The sequence below is a fragment of the Zonotrichia leucophrys genome, chromosome 1, assembly GCF_028769735.1.
Source record: "Zonotrichia leucophrys gambelii isolate GWCS_2022_RI chromosome 1, RI_Zleu_2.0, whole genome shotgun sequence".
Taxonomy (NCBI): domain Eukaryota; kingdom Metazoa; phylum Chordata; class Aves; order Passeriformes; family Passerellidae; genus Zonotrichia; species Zonotrichia leucophrys.
Window position 1 is genome coordinate 110,618,518 of NC_088169.1, and position 13,443 is coordinate 110,631,960.

Below are 13,443 nucleotides of genomic sequence, written 5' to 3' on the forward strand. Positions count from 1 at the left end.
TAATTCTGAGCTTTTAAACAGTAAACCAAGGAAATAATCTGTGAGACAGAATTACAAATTCTATTATTTGATTTGATGTTTATATAATATTTATTGTGTGTTGCTTTATAGTTTCTTCTGACTGACAAAGTAACAACTGTCGGATGCCATCCTCACTGTAGGGGAAACTCATCCTTGTGAAGAGGTCAAGTGATGAAAAGCATTTAAACCTGTGGGACTTAAATGGTGGATTAGCCCTCTTGAAGGAGCTATGGAATTCATGCAAGGTTTTCTGCACCACTTACCATGTTTGAGTTGATGTTGTAAAGGGCAAGAAGGCCACCAGTCTCAAAGGGAGAGGGACAAATGTCAGAGGGAAGAGGAAATTCTGTGTGTGTCTGTGTTTCTGAAAAAGAAACCAGTCCCAGATTGGTACCCCTGTGCAGAGGATTTACAGTGCTCTTGTACATCTCAGTTTTCCTGTGATCTGAACTAAGCACACTTTTGACAAATGTAGAGTCCTATTGGATTCAGTGGATTTGTTCTTATCTTTATTGCTTCTTTTCAAATATATCTAAACCAAAATATGTCCTCTTCACCGATTTTTAAAATGCAATAAGAAGACTTTTAAATATAGCAGCAATACAGATTTTCACTTTTTCTTCATTCACATGACCACAATTTTTAGGGCAAAGTGTGCTGGAAGTCTACAGTGTACCCAGCTAAAATGATACAATCCAAAAAATTATACAGTCCAGCAAACGATGCATTCCACCCCTGGATTAACAGCTTTTAGTACTGTCCTCATTTCTGTCACCAAAAAAAACTTACCCAGAGATAACTGCACTTTTCTCTTTGCCTTGCCCTGGTTGAGAGAAGATTCTTGCAGTTATCACTTCAACCTGGTATGTCCCTTACATGGTTCCCTTAAAAAAAATCCTAAATCTGTAAATGCTGCTAATAGATTTTTTTTTTCATCAACAGCAAACAAGCCAGCCCTCTTTTCCACTTTCTGTTGTAATAAACAATGAGAGTCCCTCTTTCTATGGATTTTTGGTTTGATTTGGTTTGTGTTTAGTTTGGTTGGTTCTTAGTTTAGTGTTTTGTGGGCTTTACTTGTTTGTCTCTTTTCAAAAGGGAGAACAAACAGGCTTTCTTTGAAACTATAAAGGCTGCCTGGAATTACACTGAATACTGAGAATAATTTCATTGAATGCAGAGTCTCTGTACCAGTCTGTCATGGCATTATACACATTAAACACTGATGTGTAAGAGGAGCTCCTTGCCCCTTTTAACAGCCATCAGGCACCTGCATGAGGATACACAGAGTTATTCAAAAGTGATGTTACAGAGGAACACTTGGCCCAGCCCCTTTGGTAAGTGTAAGGTAAAGGTAAGTGCAATTAGTGAAATTCAGAGATAATTAAGTGGGGATAATGAAGATGATTCCTTGCTTGACAAAGAGTCATAGTGTGCTGCCTTCTGGTCCTGCTCCAAGCACTTGGCAACATCCTGAGCCATGGGAGGGCACTTTTGATTATCTCTGGGCTCCTTGCTTGCCCTAGCTCTTCCTCCTGCTGAGTTTGCAGCAATAGCTTCTCTGCTGCTCAGGGCTAAGAGCTGGGGCCTTATTGATTCTGCAAGCTGCACACAGGAAGAAAAGAAGACAAGAGAGTGTTTTTAAGCAAGCCGGAAAGATTTTTTAGAAAGAGGCCTCTCCTTTATTCTGTGGCAACTTACAGGAAATTAGCACTGATGTCAGCTGGTGAGGATAGCAACCATCCCTGCTTGGAGTGTTGAGGGGGAGGACATCCTCTGGGCCCTGCCAGCTGGGTGCAGGGGAGAGGGAGCAGAGAGAGGAGGAAAACTGCACATGCCAGCAACATGGGAGGCAGGTTTGTCTCTCTCTAGTAGTAGGACCAAAGGGGGAGCCTGTGGCTTTTCTTTTCAGCCTGTATTCATGGCTAGAGGTGCAAAGAAAACCTGATCCAACCAGGAGATTTGCAAAGCCACTGAACAGCAAGAAACATTTCAAATGCTGATGCCATCACCTGGCAAGCAAGCAGTGCTTCCCACTTCAAGGACTTTGAGTTGATTGAACTTAGAGACAGGTGGGAATTTACAAAAGACAAAGAAAAGAAAAGAAGAGAGGAGAAAATCAGAATTGGAACCTTGACAGATAAGGTTGGACAGAAAGTGCAAGTAACAGAAAAGAAAATAATACCATTTTCAAGGGCTTTTAGTCCTGTATGAAGGCATTAGCCAGCCCCGTCTCAGGACAAACAAAATATTTTATATAATTCTGTAATTTTTCCAGTGCATTTTCTTTTTTTCTGGAGCATCTAATGGTAACCTCAGGGACAAAAGCACACACACCATGATGTGATCCAGTTAAAGTACATCATTATTTTGCACTCATTCACATGGGATGAGATTACCCTCCAGAATAGCAGTAAGGAACATGACTAAGAGCTGTCATATCTATTTCCTCATCCACACCCCATGAAGGAATATGTGTGCAATGAAGCATTGTGGTTTAGTTTTTTATTTATTTATATATTTTCATATTTTCCCAATGTTTATGTAAGAACTTTGTATTTTTAAAATCACTTTGTACTTGAAGATGAAACCAACGCAGTTTGTGATTGTCCCTTCTTCCTGTGAGATTCAATGCTCCAGTTTGAGCAAATTCTCCCTGTAAAGACTTCAGCAGGATAGATGATTACTTTTCTTGATGATGGTCTAAATTTATGATCTTCAGCAAGACTTTTTACTCTACTCAAACCCAGCCTTTAAAGTAAAGTCCAGGACCTTAGAATGAATTTTGTAAAGCTGATGTAGGCTGTGGGAAGCAGGCTGAGCTTGTTTATTAAGGAGAAGATGCATCCAAGTTAGTTTTCCAAGGCTTTGAGGGTGCATGAGGACATTCCTCATGGCCAGCCATCCTGCACAGCTCTCACCCACCTGAGAGGTGACACAGATGAATTGCTGCCACCAGCTCCACATTAATTTGTTGCTTGAAGGTGGTAACAAGTCATAGCTGCTGGAGAGGAGGGAAGCAATCCTCCTGTTGGGAGTGTAGCAATGTCTCTGTGTCTGTGTGGGGCTGGTTTTGGCATTCTCTGGGAGCAGACTGATTCCTAAATTTTATTTACCTGGACACAGGTGAGGCTGGTGGCCTCTTCATGCAGGTAGCACAGGATTGCTGTGCCTCTGACCCAGCCTTGTCTGCACATGGAAGCTGAAGGTGATGTATGAAAGGGTTAATCCTATAGGACTGAACAGCTTGAATTACTGAAATATTAATACAAGGTCTTCTTCTGGTTCTGCAAGAAATTAGTGGTGGGCTCTAAGTTAGGGGGTTTATTTTTCAAGTTGAGCTCAGAAACAACAGGCACAGCTGCACAGAAATGCACACACACACAAGTACAACACTTCCTATATTTTTCTATGCCTTTTTCTTGTCCTAGTAGACAAGTTCTACATTCTCTGCTCCTCCAAGTTCACAATTTTGTAACTACCATAGTCTCTTAGGACACAGCTTCCTCTTTGTCCTATTTGCTTCATACCTGCACAGCTGATAGTGATGCTTTGTGTGGCACAGACAAACTAACTCTAAGTTTACTCATGGATCAACAGGTTTGCTGTAAGTTTTTCAGCAGGACACATACTGAGCCTTTCTAAGGGAAGACATAATATATAAAAAGGAGGTGGTGGTAATGCCTTTTGGTGTTTGCCTTTTTTCTTTTATGTGCTCTCTGAATTCTTCCCACATACATTTATTACTCTGTCACCTATTAGTAGCTAGATTTCCCCCCCAATAATTTTCCATGGCTTTTCCTTAGGCAGAAAGACAAAACAAATTCAAGAGCCCCAAGTCCCAGGAGGTGCAAGGCTCCAATGTTATCTTGGTTCCTTCTGGCAGCCAAGGCTGAGAGCAGCTCTTTGAGATCCATTCTCATGGACAGAGCACAGCCAGTGCTGAATGGGGGGCTCCAAATGGGTTTGACCTGAGGGGGAATTGCATCACCACTTGTCCTCCTAGTTGGTGCTTCTTATCAATTATGCTAATTTCCTAAAACCTGTAAAAACATCTTTACTAAAATTATCTCGCATTTCATTTCCAGGTTGGGAAAAGGCAACAGTGGAAAATATTATGGATTTTCCTACTATAGTCAGTACAGCTAGGCAGTGTCCACTGAAGTGTGAGGGAGATTCAGCATCAGTTCCTGAAGGTAGACCAAAGATGAAGGAAGCTGTGTGGCTGGTTTTGGCCGTGCTGCAGTTTGGCAGAGTGTGTGTGTCAGCAGAAGCACCAGCTCAGGGCATTATATGACCACCAAGTCACAGATTTTTCTCTGCCAACACCACTCTCTGTCTCCTCCAGAGTGGGAGGGAAATAGCCAAGCTTTTTTCAGTGCCCCTGTGGCATTGAATCTACATTTTCATTCAGGAAATGAATCATGATCTTTGTGCCCTTTTGTAGGGCAAAACCAGACAAAATGGTATTTCCCTTTAATGCTCAAAGATAACAATACTTGTAAGGAACTAGGAACAGGGGGAAAAGAATTATATAGGCTGTGTGGGGTGGAGAGAAATGAGAAATGCAACAAAAGTGAGAAAAAGAAAGGTGTTGGCAGGAGGAAATGGTGCAATACCTCTCCCAGCACTGAAAGTCTCACAGTTAAATTGCCAATGTGAGGTTCACAGTAAAAGGAGGGGAGCATAGCTAAAGATTCAGATACAACAGCAAAAACCGTTAAGGGTTCAGGGAGGGAATGACAGAAATTTCAAAGCAAAGCCCCAGAGAGAAAAAGGCCTCTGGAAGAGGACGATGGCAGACTGAGAGAATGTCACTTTGACACTGCTGAGATGCCCTAAAGTCCCCAGAGCTGGGACTGAGGAGGCATCACATCAGGCTCCCAACAGAAAGGACTTCCACTGTCACTCACAGGCAGCCTTGGAGCTGATCAAAGGGTCCTGCTAAAAACCCACATGAACTCAGGAGCCCAAGAGAGAGCAGATTGCCTACAGGCAACACCTTGAGCATAAAATCTGCAGGAGACAATAAGGCAAAAGGGAATAGCTTGAGGTTCCTGTAGCCACCAGAAGCCCTCTCCCCCTAACTAATGGGAAATGATGATGTGGTCTAAAGCATTCCCTACTCTTCTGGGGTAAAAGTATACCAGCAGCTTCATCTGGCACGGGAATATTTGATATAAATATTTACATCTTCATCACTCTCTCTCAAAGCTCTACTGGAGACACTAGAAAGTCAGCAGCAACTGCTTCAGGCCAAAGCTCTGCTTCAGCTATCAGAAGAAAATGGCAAGTGCAGTCACAGCCTTTGTCACCAGCTGCCACCCACTTACTTGGGTGCTTGCAAAAAAGAATGACAGACAGTTACTCCTTGACAATGGCAGTGGCATTCTCACTCCTTCACAGCTAAAAGGAACTCTAAAAAACTCCTCTGTTAAATTCATACTGAAAGAGGTTAAACCTTGATGCACTATTAATAAGCTCAAGCGACAAAACTTGGAAATCTCTCACCTCCTTATATACCTCAGGCAGGAATTTCCTTCCCAGAAATAATCTCCTTTATAACCAGCCAATGAAATTTGTTACAATTAACCAAAAGAAAGGAGTGAAGACCATTGTCAGGGTTTCCTGAGCTGCAGAGTTCATTGTACAAGCCATGAAATTCTCTTGCAAATGGAAATTAAGTACTCTGTAGAAGCAGGGATCATTATATAAGAATATAAAGGAAAGCCCTTGCTGCCCTATATCCCTAACGAGCCAGCTAATTTATGGGTTTAGTTTTCCTAATGACCAACAGTGATTTGGCAGACATCACCTATGTATGAAACAAGGTGAAACTGAGAACCATAGAAATAAGGCTGAGTTATACCAAAGCTAGTTCAGTTTAAAATCAGCCTAAATCCCCCAGACCTCTGTGAAATTACTCCTGATTCATTTGGATGTGCTTAAGCACAGAACCCAATTATTGTTTTTGCAAAATGTTGAATGCAGTGTCATGCTGGGGCAAGGAATGAAGAAAGGCTTGTTTCAGCCATTTTTTTTTCTTTTCTCATTTTTTTTTCTTTTTTTCCTCTTTGAATGACTTCTTATGCCAAAGTTCTCATTAGGCAGCACCAGAGATGTCAAAAAAACTGCATGAGGTGTTACAGTAGTGACTCAAACCTCGTCTAGCCTCTGTAAAAATGCATGTTAATGCACTGACCTCTCCCAAGAAGCAGGGACAGCTCCACCGCCCGTTTCTGAGCTAATGCATAGAAATTGGAGTGGGAGGATATTGGGCAGGATCAGTGTCTGGCACAGCCATATACTGCTAGTGAATTGCCCATGTATCAAGTCAGAAAATGTGCAATTACAGCTGGACAGAAAAAAAAAAACTGAGAAAATGCAGGGACTCAGTATTTACTTTTTGTTTGTTTTCTCTGAAGGCCTATATATTTAGTAGAAGTCATGAGAATGCAGGGTTGGGTTGTTTGGGTTTTTTTGCAAAAGGCTACAGGAGGATTTGTCAAATATGATAAGGGAAAACCATGAGCAGATATTCCTAAGAAGTTGTTATGTGAGTGAAATATGGGCCTGCAGGGAAAGGCCTGGGAATTAAATGTCCTCTTAAAATTCTGTGGGCACAGCTGCTTTCAGTAGCTGTGCTAAGCTGCAAGAAATGCAAATGACTCATTTCTAAAGGAGCAGAGGCCCTGGTAGAGTGTGACTAACCCACATCCCCTTGCTCCTTGCTGGCCAAACACTCACTCTAGTGCTCAGCTTGCTGTGAAAAACCAACCCCTTTGCTGGTACAGAGCTGGCACCAAGAACCAGCTAAAAATTTGTCTTGTTCTGATTTAGGTTTTTTTTCATGGGACTGATCCAGCAGTTTCATCTGGCTGGTACAGGACTATAGCAGCATTTCCTCAGTGGAGTACTGGGCTTTAAACCAAAAGTAGAAGTGTCTCTGTAAGACTGCTGTGTGAAAAGTCCCTTTGCAAATCATTTCTCACCAGAAGACTTGCCTTTTTCCATTAATTGATAAAAACATACTAATAATAATTTTCAAAACATTATTGAGATGATCCATTAGTTTCTTGAACTTTCCTATTCCTTCCTAAATTTATTTAACCGGGTAACATTCTTTAGCAAGGGTCTGATAATCAAAAGAGGGACAAAATAGAAACCAAGAAAAATGGGTGAGAAAGAAGGGTTTAAACGGTATTCAAAGTTTTGCTTTATTTGTATTGCAGGGGGATAGAATATAAGTAAGTAAAGGCAGTATAGAATGTAATCATACCCCCTAAAGAGTTGCAGCTGGGTTAATTGTTAAAGATTAGGAGCAGGACTGACTTTAATGGGCCACAGGTGTAGGCAATAAGAAGAGTGTTATAAAAGAGTGGATTGGTTGATTGTGGGGATCTGGAGTCAGTTGGCTGCTGTGAGAAGGAAGAGTCAGTGCTTGGAGGAGCTGCCTACAAGAAACGTCAAGGAGGTATGGAACTCTGGCAATATGGAATCTTTGCAATGCAATGGCAATAGAACCTTTGTAATATAATGACAACAGTAAGAAAGTAGGATTTAAACAGTATTCGAAGTTTTGCCTTTTTTTTTTTTTGTTTTTTTTTTTGTTTTGTTTTTTAAACACAGTCTGCAAGTACCTGGGTTTCTTACTGCTTCCTACTGTAATTAATTAGAAAGTTGAAACACATCTTGCAAACCAGCATTTCAGATGGTACTTGATCTGTGATGAGTGAGTGAGGTCAAGGATTGCCTCTTTAACAGTGTGCCTGGGCTTCTTGTTAACCAAAAGTCCCATAACAATGTGGCTAAAGAATACAGATCTGCATCTGATCTCCAAGTATATTTGAGGTATATATATACTGATATCTCTATATTTATTCCTATCCCTAGGCATCTTTTGTTCCTGACTCTCTCTGTCAGTACAAATCTATTATGTTGTCAATGTGTTTGGGTCAGGAGGAGTTACTTTAGGGGGTTTTCTCTTCCCCAAGTCCCTGTAGCTGATAGGAGCAAAATCAATATCAGGTTGCCCAGGTTGTACTGCCTTTTGAGCAGTACCCATTCCACGTTTTCCATGTATGAAATGGAGTTAATATTTAAGGCACATTTTTAAAACTCTTCAAAGATGGTGATGTTAAAAATTAGCCTTTGCCTCTTACTAATATGTTAGTTTAACATGTATTAGAAATCCCATTAGATTTGCACTTGGGTGGTCTCAGGGGAGCAAATGTCTGTGACAGCCACCGATGTAGAAAGAAACTGAAGTCAGCAGCATCCACTGAGTTTGCTAATAAACCCAGCTCAGATGCCTGTCAGAGCTGGAGTGGCAGCACCCAGACTGGCAACGAGCAGGGATCCCTGCCTGCTGCCCCTGGAGAGGAGAGTTCTCCGCAGGACAGCGCGGCTCCCGCGGCGGCGCACAGCAAAACAACTTTGGGAACAGATGGGCTGTGTGACAGGCAGATGTGTCAGCAGCTCCACTCAAGAGAATAGGAGGGTGTAATTAAGGTTTTGCTTTAGAGCAGGAGTTTTAATAGCATAGATATTTTCCCTGGTATTTGTTTCAAACAGAAATCAGGAACTTACAGGGAGCTGACAGCAGTGACAGGAATTGAAGAGACAAAGCCTGCTGGAGACTTCCCTCTGACTTTTGCTGCCTCTATATGATGTTTGCATAGCCTGGTTTTAGGGTAATGCAACCCTCTTTGTCCATTCAAGAAAGATAAATTATTGTGTGAGTTAATAATAATAATATTAATTATTTAAAGATATTATCTGATACAAAGATACAACCTAATTGCGTTTTGGAGAAATTTGGAGACAAATTTCTCCAGTGTCTGACTTCAGCTCTGCAGTTTTCTGTGCTTTATTTAAAAATCACAAAATAATTATTTTCCACTCTGTCTGTACTGTACTCTTTCAGTACTCTGACTGATATGGACTAAACAACTTATTAGAAAACATGGGATTATAACAATGCATTCTTATTTGAGCTACTGCCAAGTTAGAAATCCTGCATCAACACTTCTATCACACTCTTAAAACTTGAAAAGTAGTGTTTCAGCCGGTGTGGTTAGTTCAAAAGATTGCAAATGCAAAGTTTACAGAAGTGTGTGACAATGATATATTTGCCAGCAGCAAATTAGTCCAAGTGAGTTGTAAAGCTTGCTCTGACATATATAATTCTTAGCAGGTTTCAAACTGTCTCCTTCAGGCTGTGATTAATTTCATTAGATATTCTTAAAGTTAAGGAAAAAAGGAAGAGTAATAAGGTAGTCTGTCAATCACAAGTTCTAAAACAAGAAAATATATCTTAGATTAAGTAATCTTTCCATTCTGCAGAATTGATTCTCATCTCACTGACATGTAAATGGTTCTGCTGCACTCATAACCCACACATTTAAGCAGATGAAGATTTAATTTTAGCACCAAGCACTGATGTCTGATGTGTTTATCCCAAAAGATCTCCTCCAAAATGGAGATTATGCAACAAAGTGTTTCAAATTTACCTCTCCCCAAATAATGTGAAATGCCATATCAATGATAAAATTATGTGCCCATAGAAAAATGCCATTACATAATCAATATGGAAAATTATTTATATTGTGCATAAAGACTATTTATGTCGTAAGTGAAAGATGTAAACAGTAATTTAAAGCTAGAATTATGTTTTATTATGGTCAAGGTATGAAACAAATCTTTGCCTTCATCACAAAGATATCACAATGACAGAAGTTATGTGGGAAGGCAATTTGCCGCCTGATCACCTAACAATAGGAATCACCATTAAGGTGGTTCATGGCTAATGATAAAATGGCTTTTGTTAATCCTGGATGATTAAATATGACTTTATTTTCCTCTGATGATTCCATCACTGATTTGAATTCCCAAAAGGAGCTTGATCTAATGACAACAGTGTTCTATTTTAAAGAAGAGGGACACCATTTCTCTCTCTGGTAAGGCCCAGCTGTCTCCTGCACGCAGGTTTTGCTCATCACTTTCTGATAGGGCTGATTTACCTCTCTGCTCAGGACACTCAGTTTTGGGTTTGCCCTGGTGATGTCTTGCACCTGGCTATCATTGGCCTCAGCTGTGGCCATTTAGTGGGTGTGGGAGGAGAGAGAAAATCAGTTTGCCTATTTCTTACCTCTGCCCACAGCCCACTCTTGCTCATATGCTGTTCTCTACAGTTTCCAGCTCTCCCTTCTGCAGGCAGACAGCATGGCAGTGAGTACCAATAGCCTTTATTCAGTACAGCATCCAAATTTTCTGGGAGATTACTGCTTTTATTCTCCCAAGACACCTGTGATAAGGGGTGGGTAGTGATTTCATGTCACAGAGAGGAATCTGAGAACAAAGAGGTGGCTTGGCAAAGGGGCTAAAGGATTGAAATTGTGTGGTATTTATCTAACCTTTGGTGCCTCTCTGCCACAGCAGAGTCCAGAGCTCTGTTTCAAATCTGTGTGGATGCCTAGGGCATGGATCTGGGTGTCTAGGGTGTAGCTGCTTGGCCCATGAAAAAGGATGCATTTAAAATAGTTGTGGAGGGTTGGATGGCATGAGATGCTCACAAAAGGGATTTTTCTGAACTTTCACCTTTTTTCTGAGGCTTTGCCAAGTTAGATGAGTGTATCATAAATCAGATATTCTTTAGGGCTCAGTGCTGGAACCTGTTACCTGAACTTCTTCCAGAAAGCAGGTCAAACAGCAGACTTACCAGGAAGGGTAATGGGGTTGTGTGGTCCCTGGTGTCAGTGTTTTCATCTCTGGCATGAGTGCTCTTCTGTGAGGGGATAGGGCTGCAGAGATGCCCACATTTGCTTCAGGGTTTGTCACCACTGCTAACTCTCAGAAGAATAAAGTCACAGCTTTATTGGGTCAATGGTGATGAGAATAACTCCTATGGTTAACAGCTAGGGACCTAACCCATTCTTTTGCAAAGTCACATCACCTAAGAAAGAAGGGAACGAACACATTCCTCCTCCTCTTTGCCAGTCCAGCTTTGTTTCAACTCTGGTTGTGGGGCAGGAGCTTCAAGATGCAGGCTGGAATTACCCCAGGTAGACTGGTCTTTTCCCAGATCTTTTCTGAAGCAAAATGAGACCTTTTTCACAGCAGGTGAATTCTTTACCCACTTAGACCTATGTAAAGTGAGAAGGCACTGTTGTTGTTGCTGCTTTCTGTCTGATTTCTGAGACCTAATGAGACCTGACCATTGTTCTCCACCACATTAAAATGTACAAAGGACAAGGCCATCATTCTCTTGCCATCTGTCTCAGCTGTGAATAGTTTAAGGATGACCAGAGTGTTTCTCACATGGGAAACACACCAGCCAGCCCAGAAGGGAGTTTTATACACCCAGCTGAAGCAAGCTGCATTTTTCCACTTGGGACTTGCCACTAGTGCCAGCATCATGGGGACTGGCTCAGGAAAGGGGCTCTGCTTTGTGCATCACTTGGCACCCCCATTCAGGCCCTTCTCATCACAGCAGAGGCTTTTCAGTCCCCCATGGATGCCGTCACATGGGTAACAGCACACACTCATTCTTTTGGTTTCTGTGTAGGTCTATAGCACAGTGGAAAAACAAGAGCTAATAGAAATGCTTGAGCAGACAAATGGGAGCTGGGCTTTTTGCCACTTTCTCACTCTAGTTCCTCCCATGCCTCTCACTCCTGCTTTGCAGTAACCCCTGCTACTCCCATCACGTGTATCTTGATTAGAGTCTGTCAGTCATGGTTTCAGGGTGCCAGATGTGATGTTATGTTATGCCAAATGTAGCCTGAACTGAGTGCTAGTGTGACTCACTATTGAACCATTTTCTCCTCTGAGACAAACAGGATTTAATAAATATGTAAAAAAAACCAGACAAACAAAAAGGACCTCAAGGAAAATAGCAAGAGGGAGGGGAATGGTGATTTTAGACATGACTGTTTTGTATGTTGGTTGGGTCTGTTGGCTGAGCTCCTATACAAGTTAAAAACAAGTATATTCACTAGCCTTTGTTTTAACACAAGTTAACTGTGAGAAGACTGAAATAATATGGGAGGAATATTGCCTGAAATGAGGATTTTTATTTTTTTTTTTTTTTTATTGTAAAAGCACATGGATTTTTGGGGTTGTCTGGAGCAATTTCACAGAAACAAGAGCAGATTAAAGGAGGTAATGACATGTTTGTAATTTCATTCCTAAGGCTCATGGTGTCCTTCCCTCTGTCTAGTTTTCAGCCTGGAGATAAATCAAGGGCTTCAATTTCCAAATCTGTCATAGAAGCTTCACAAATAAAAACGCTGACAAAAAATATTTGCTTTTAAATGGCTACTTGCAAGCACTGACAACTAGCAGTCTATAGATCTTTTCACCTTGCAGGGAACAGAAGCAGGTTGTATTGCCAGGAAAAATGAAGAGCAGAAATGCACTGCTCCTAAAGTTAAAGTAATCTAAAAGTATGACAATAATAAACCATTTACAGTCATGTTTTGAATGCTAGATGGAAATAGATTTCAGGTGCTATATTAACAAAGCCTCTCAGCTGCCTGGTGTGGAAAAAGAATGGATGTGGCATTGGAATAAGAGGTAGAGAGGCGATGTGCACAAGAAAAATTCCTTCCCAGTAGCTGTGGCTGTTCTACATGGGCTCCTCTGTGCCCACAGAGTGCTTGTAAGTGACTGGGGAGGAGTGGGACAGAGGCAGCATGAAAACCAGTGCAGATTATGCTGCTTAATGCTGAATAATTTGCTGTGTCTGTTAGCTGCAGGCTCTAGCTTTTGCAGGATATGAATTCCAATTATAAGTGAGAGCTGCAGCAGTTGATAGCAAGAGGCAAAGTAGGCCAGTTATTTTGCTGAAACTCGGGGTGATGGAGTTTGGAGTGCTTCTGCTCCATCACTGCAGGGTCCCTGACCCCACAACAAGTCCCCACATAGGCATTGGTGCCTGCTGCTCACACCCACAGTCCCCTTGGTCTGTGGGATTCAATTCTGTCAACAAAACTGCACAGCCACACTGTGGTTTTTAATATCCCCAAACTCTTGCTGATTTTAGAGGCAGAATAGGGTGAGTCAGTCCTGCCATGCTTTGGCTTCCTGACATATTGGACCTGCTTCATCCTAAAGCCGGAGAACAACCTGGTATGCAGACTGTGTGGGGTGGGATGGTGTTCACAGGGGTCTCAGGCTGGGGGAAGAGACGAGGATCTGACTCCATGTTTCAGAAGGCTTGATTTAGTATTTTATGATATATATTACATTAAAACTATACTAAAAGAATAGAAGAAAGGATTTCTTTAGAAGGCTAGCTAAGAATAGAATAGCAAAGAATGATAACAAAGGCTTGTGGCTTGGCTCTCTGTCCAAGCCAGCTCACTTTGATTTGCCATGAATTAGAAACAATTGACATGGGCCAATCACAGATGCACCTGTTGC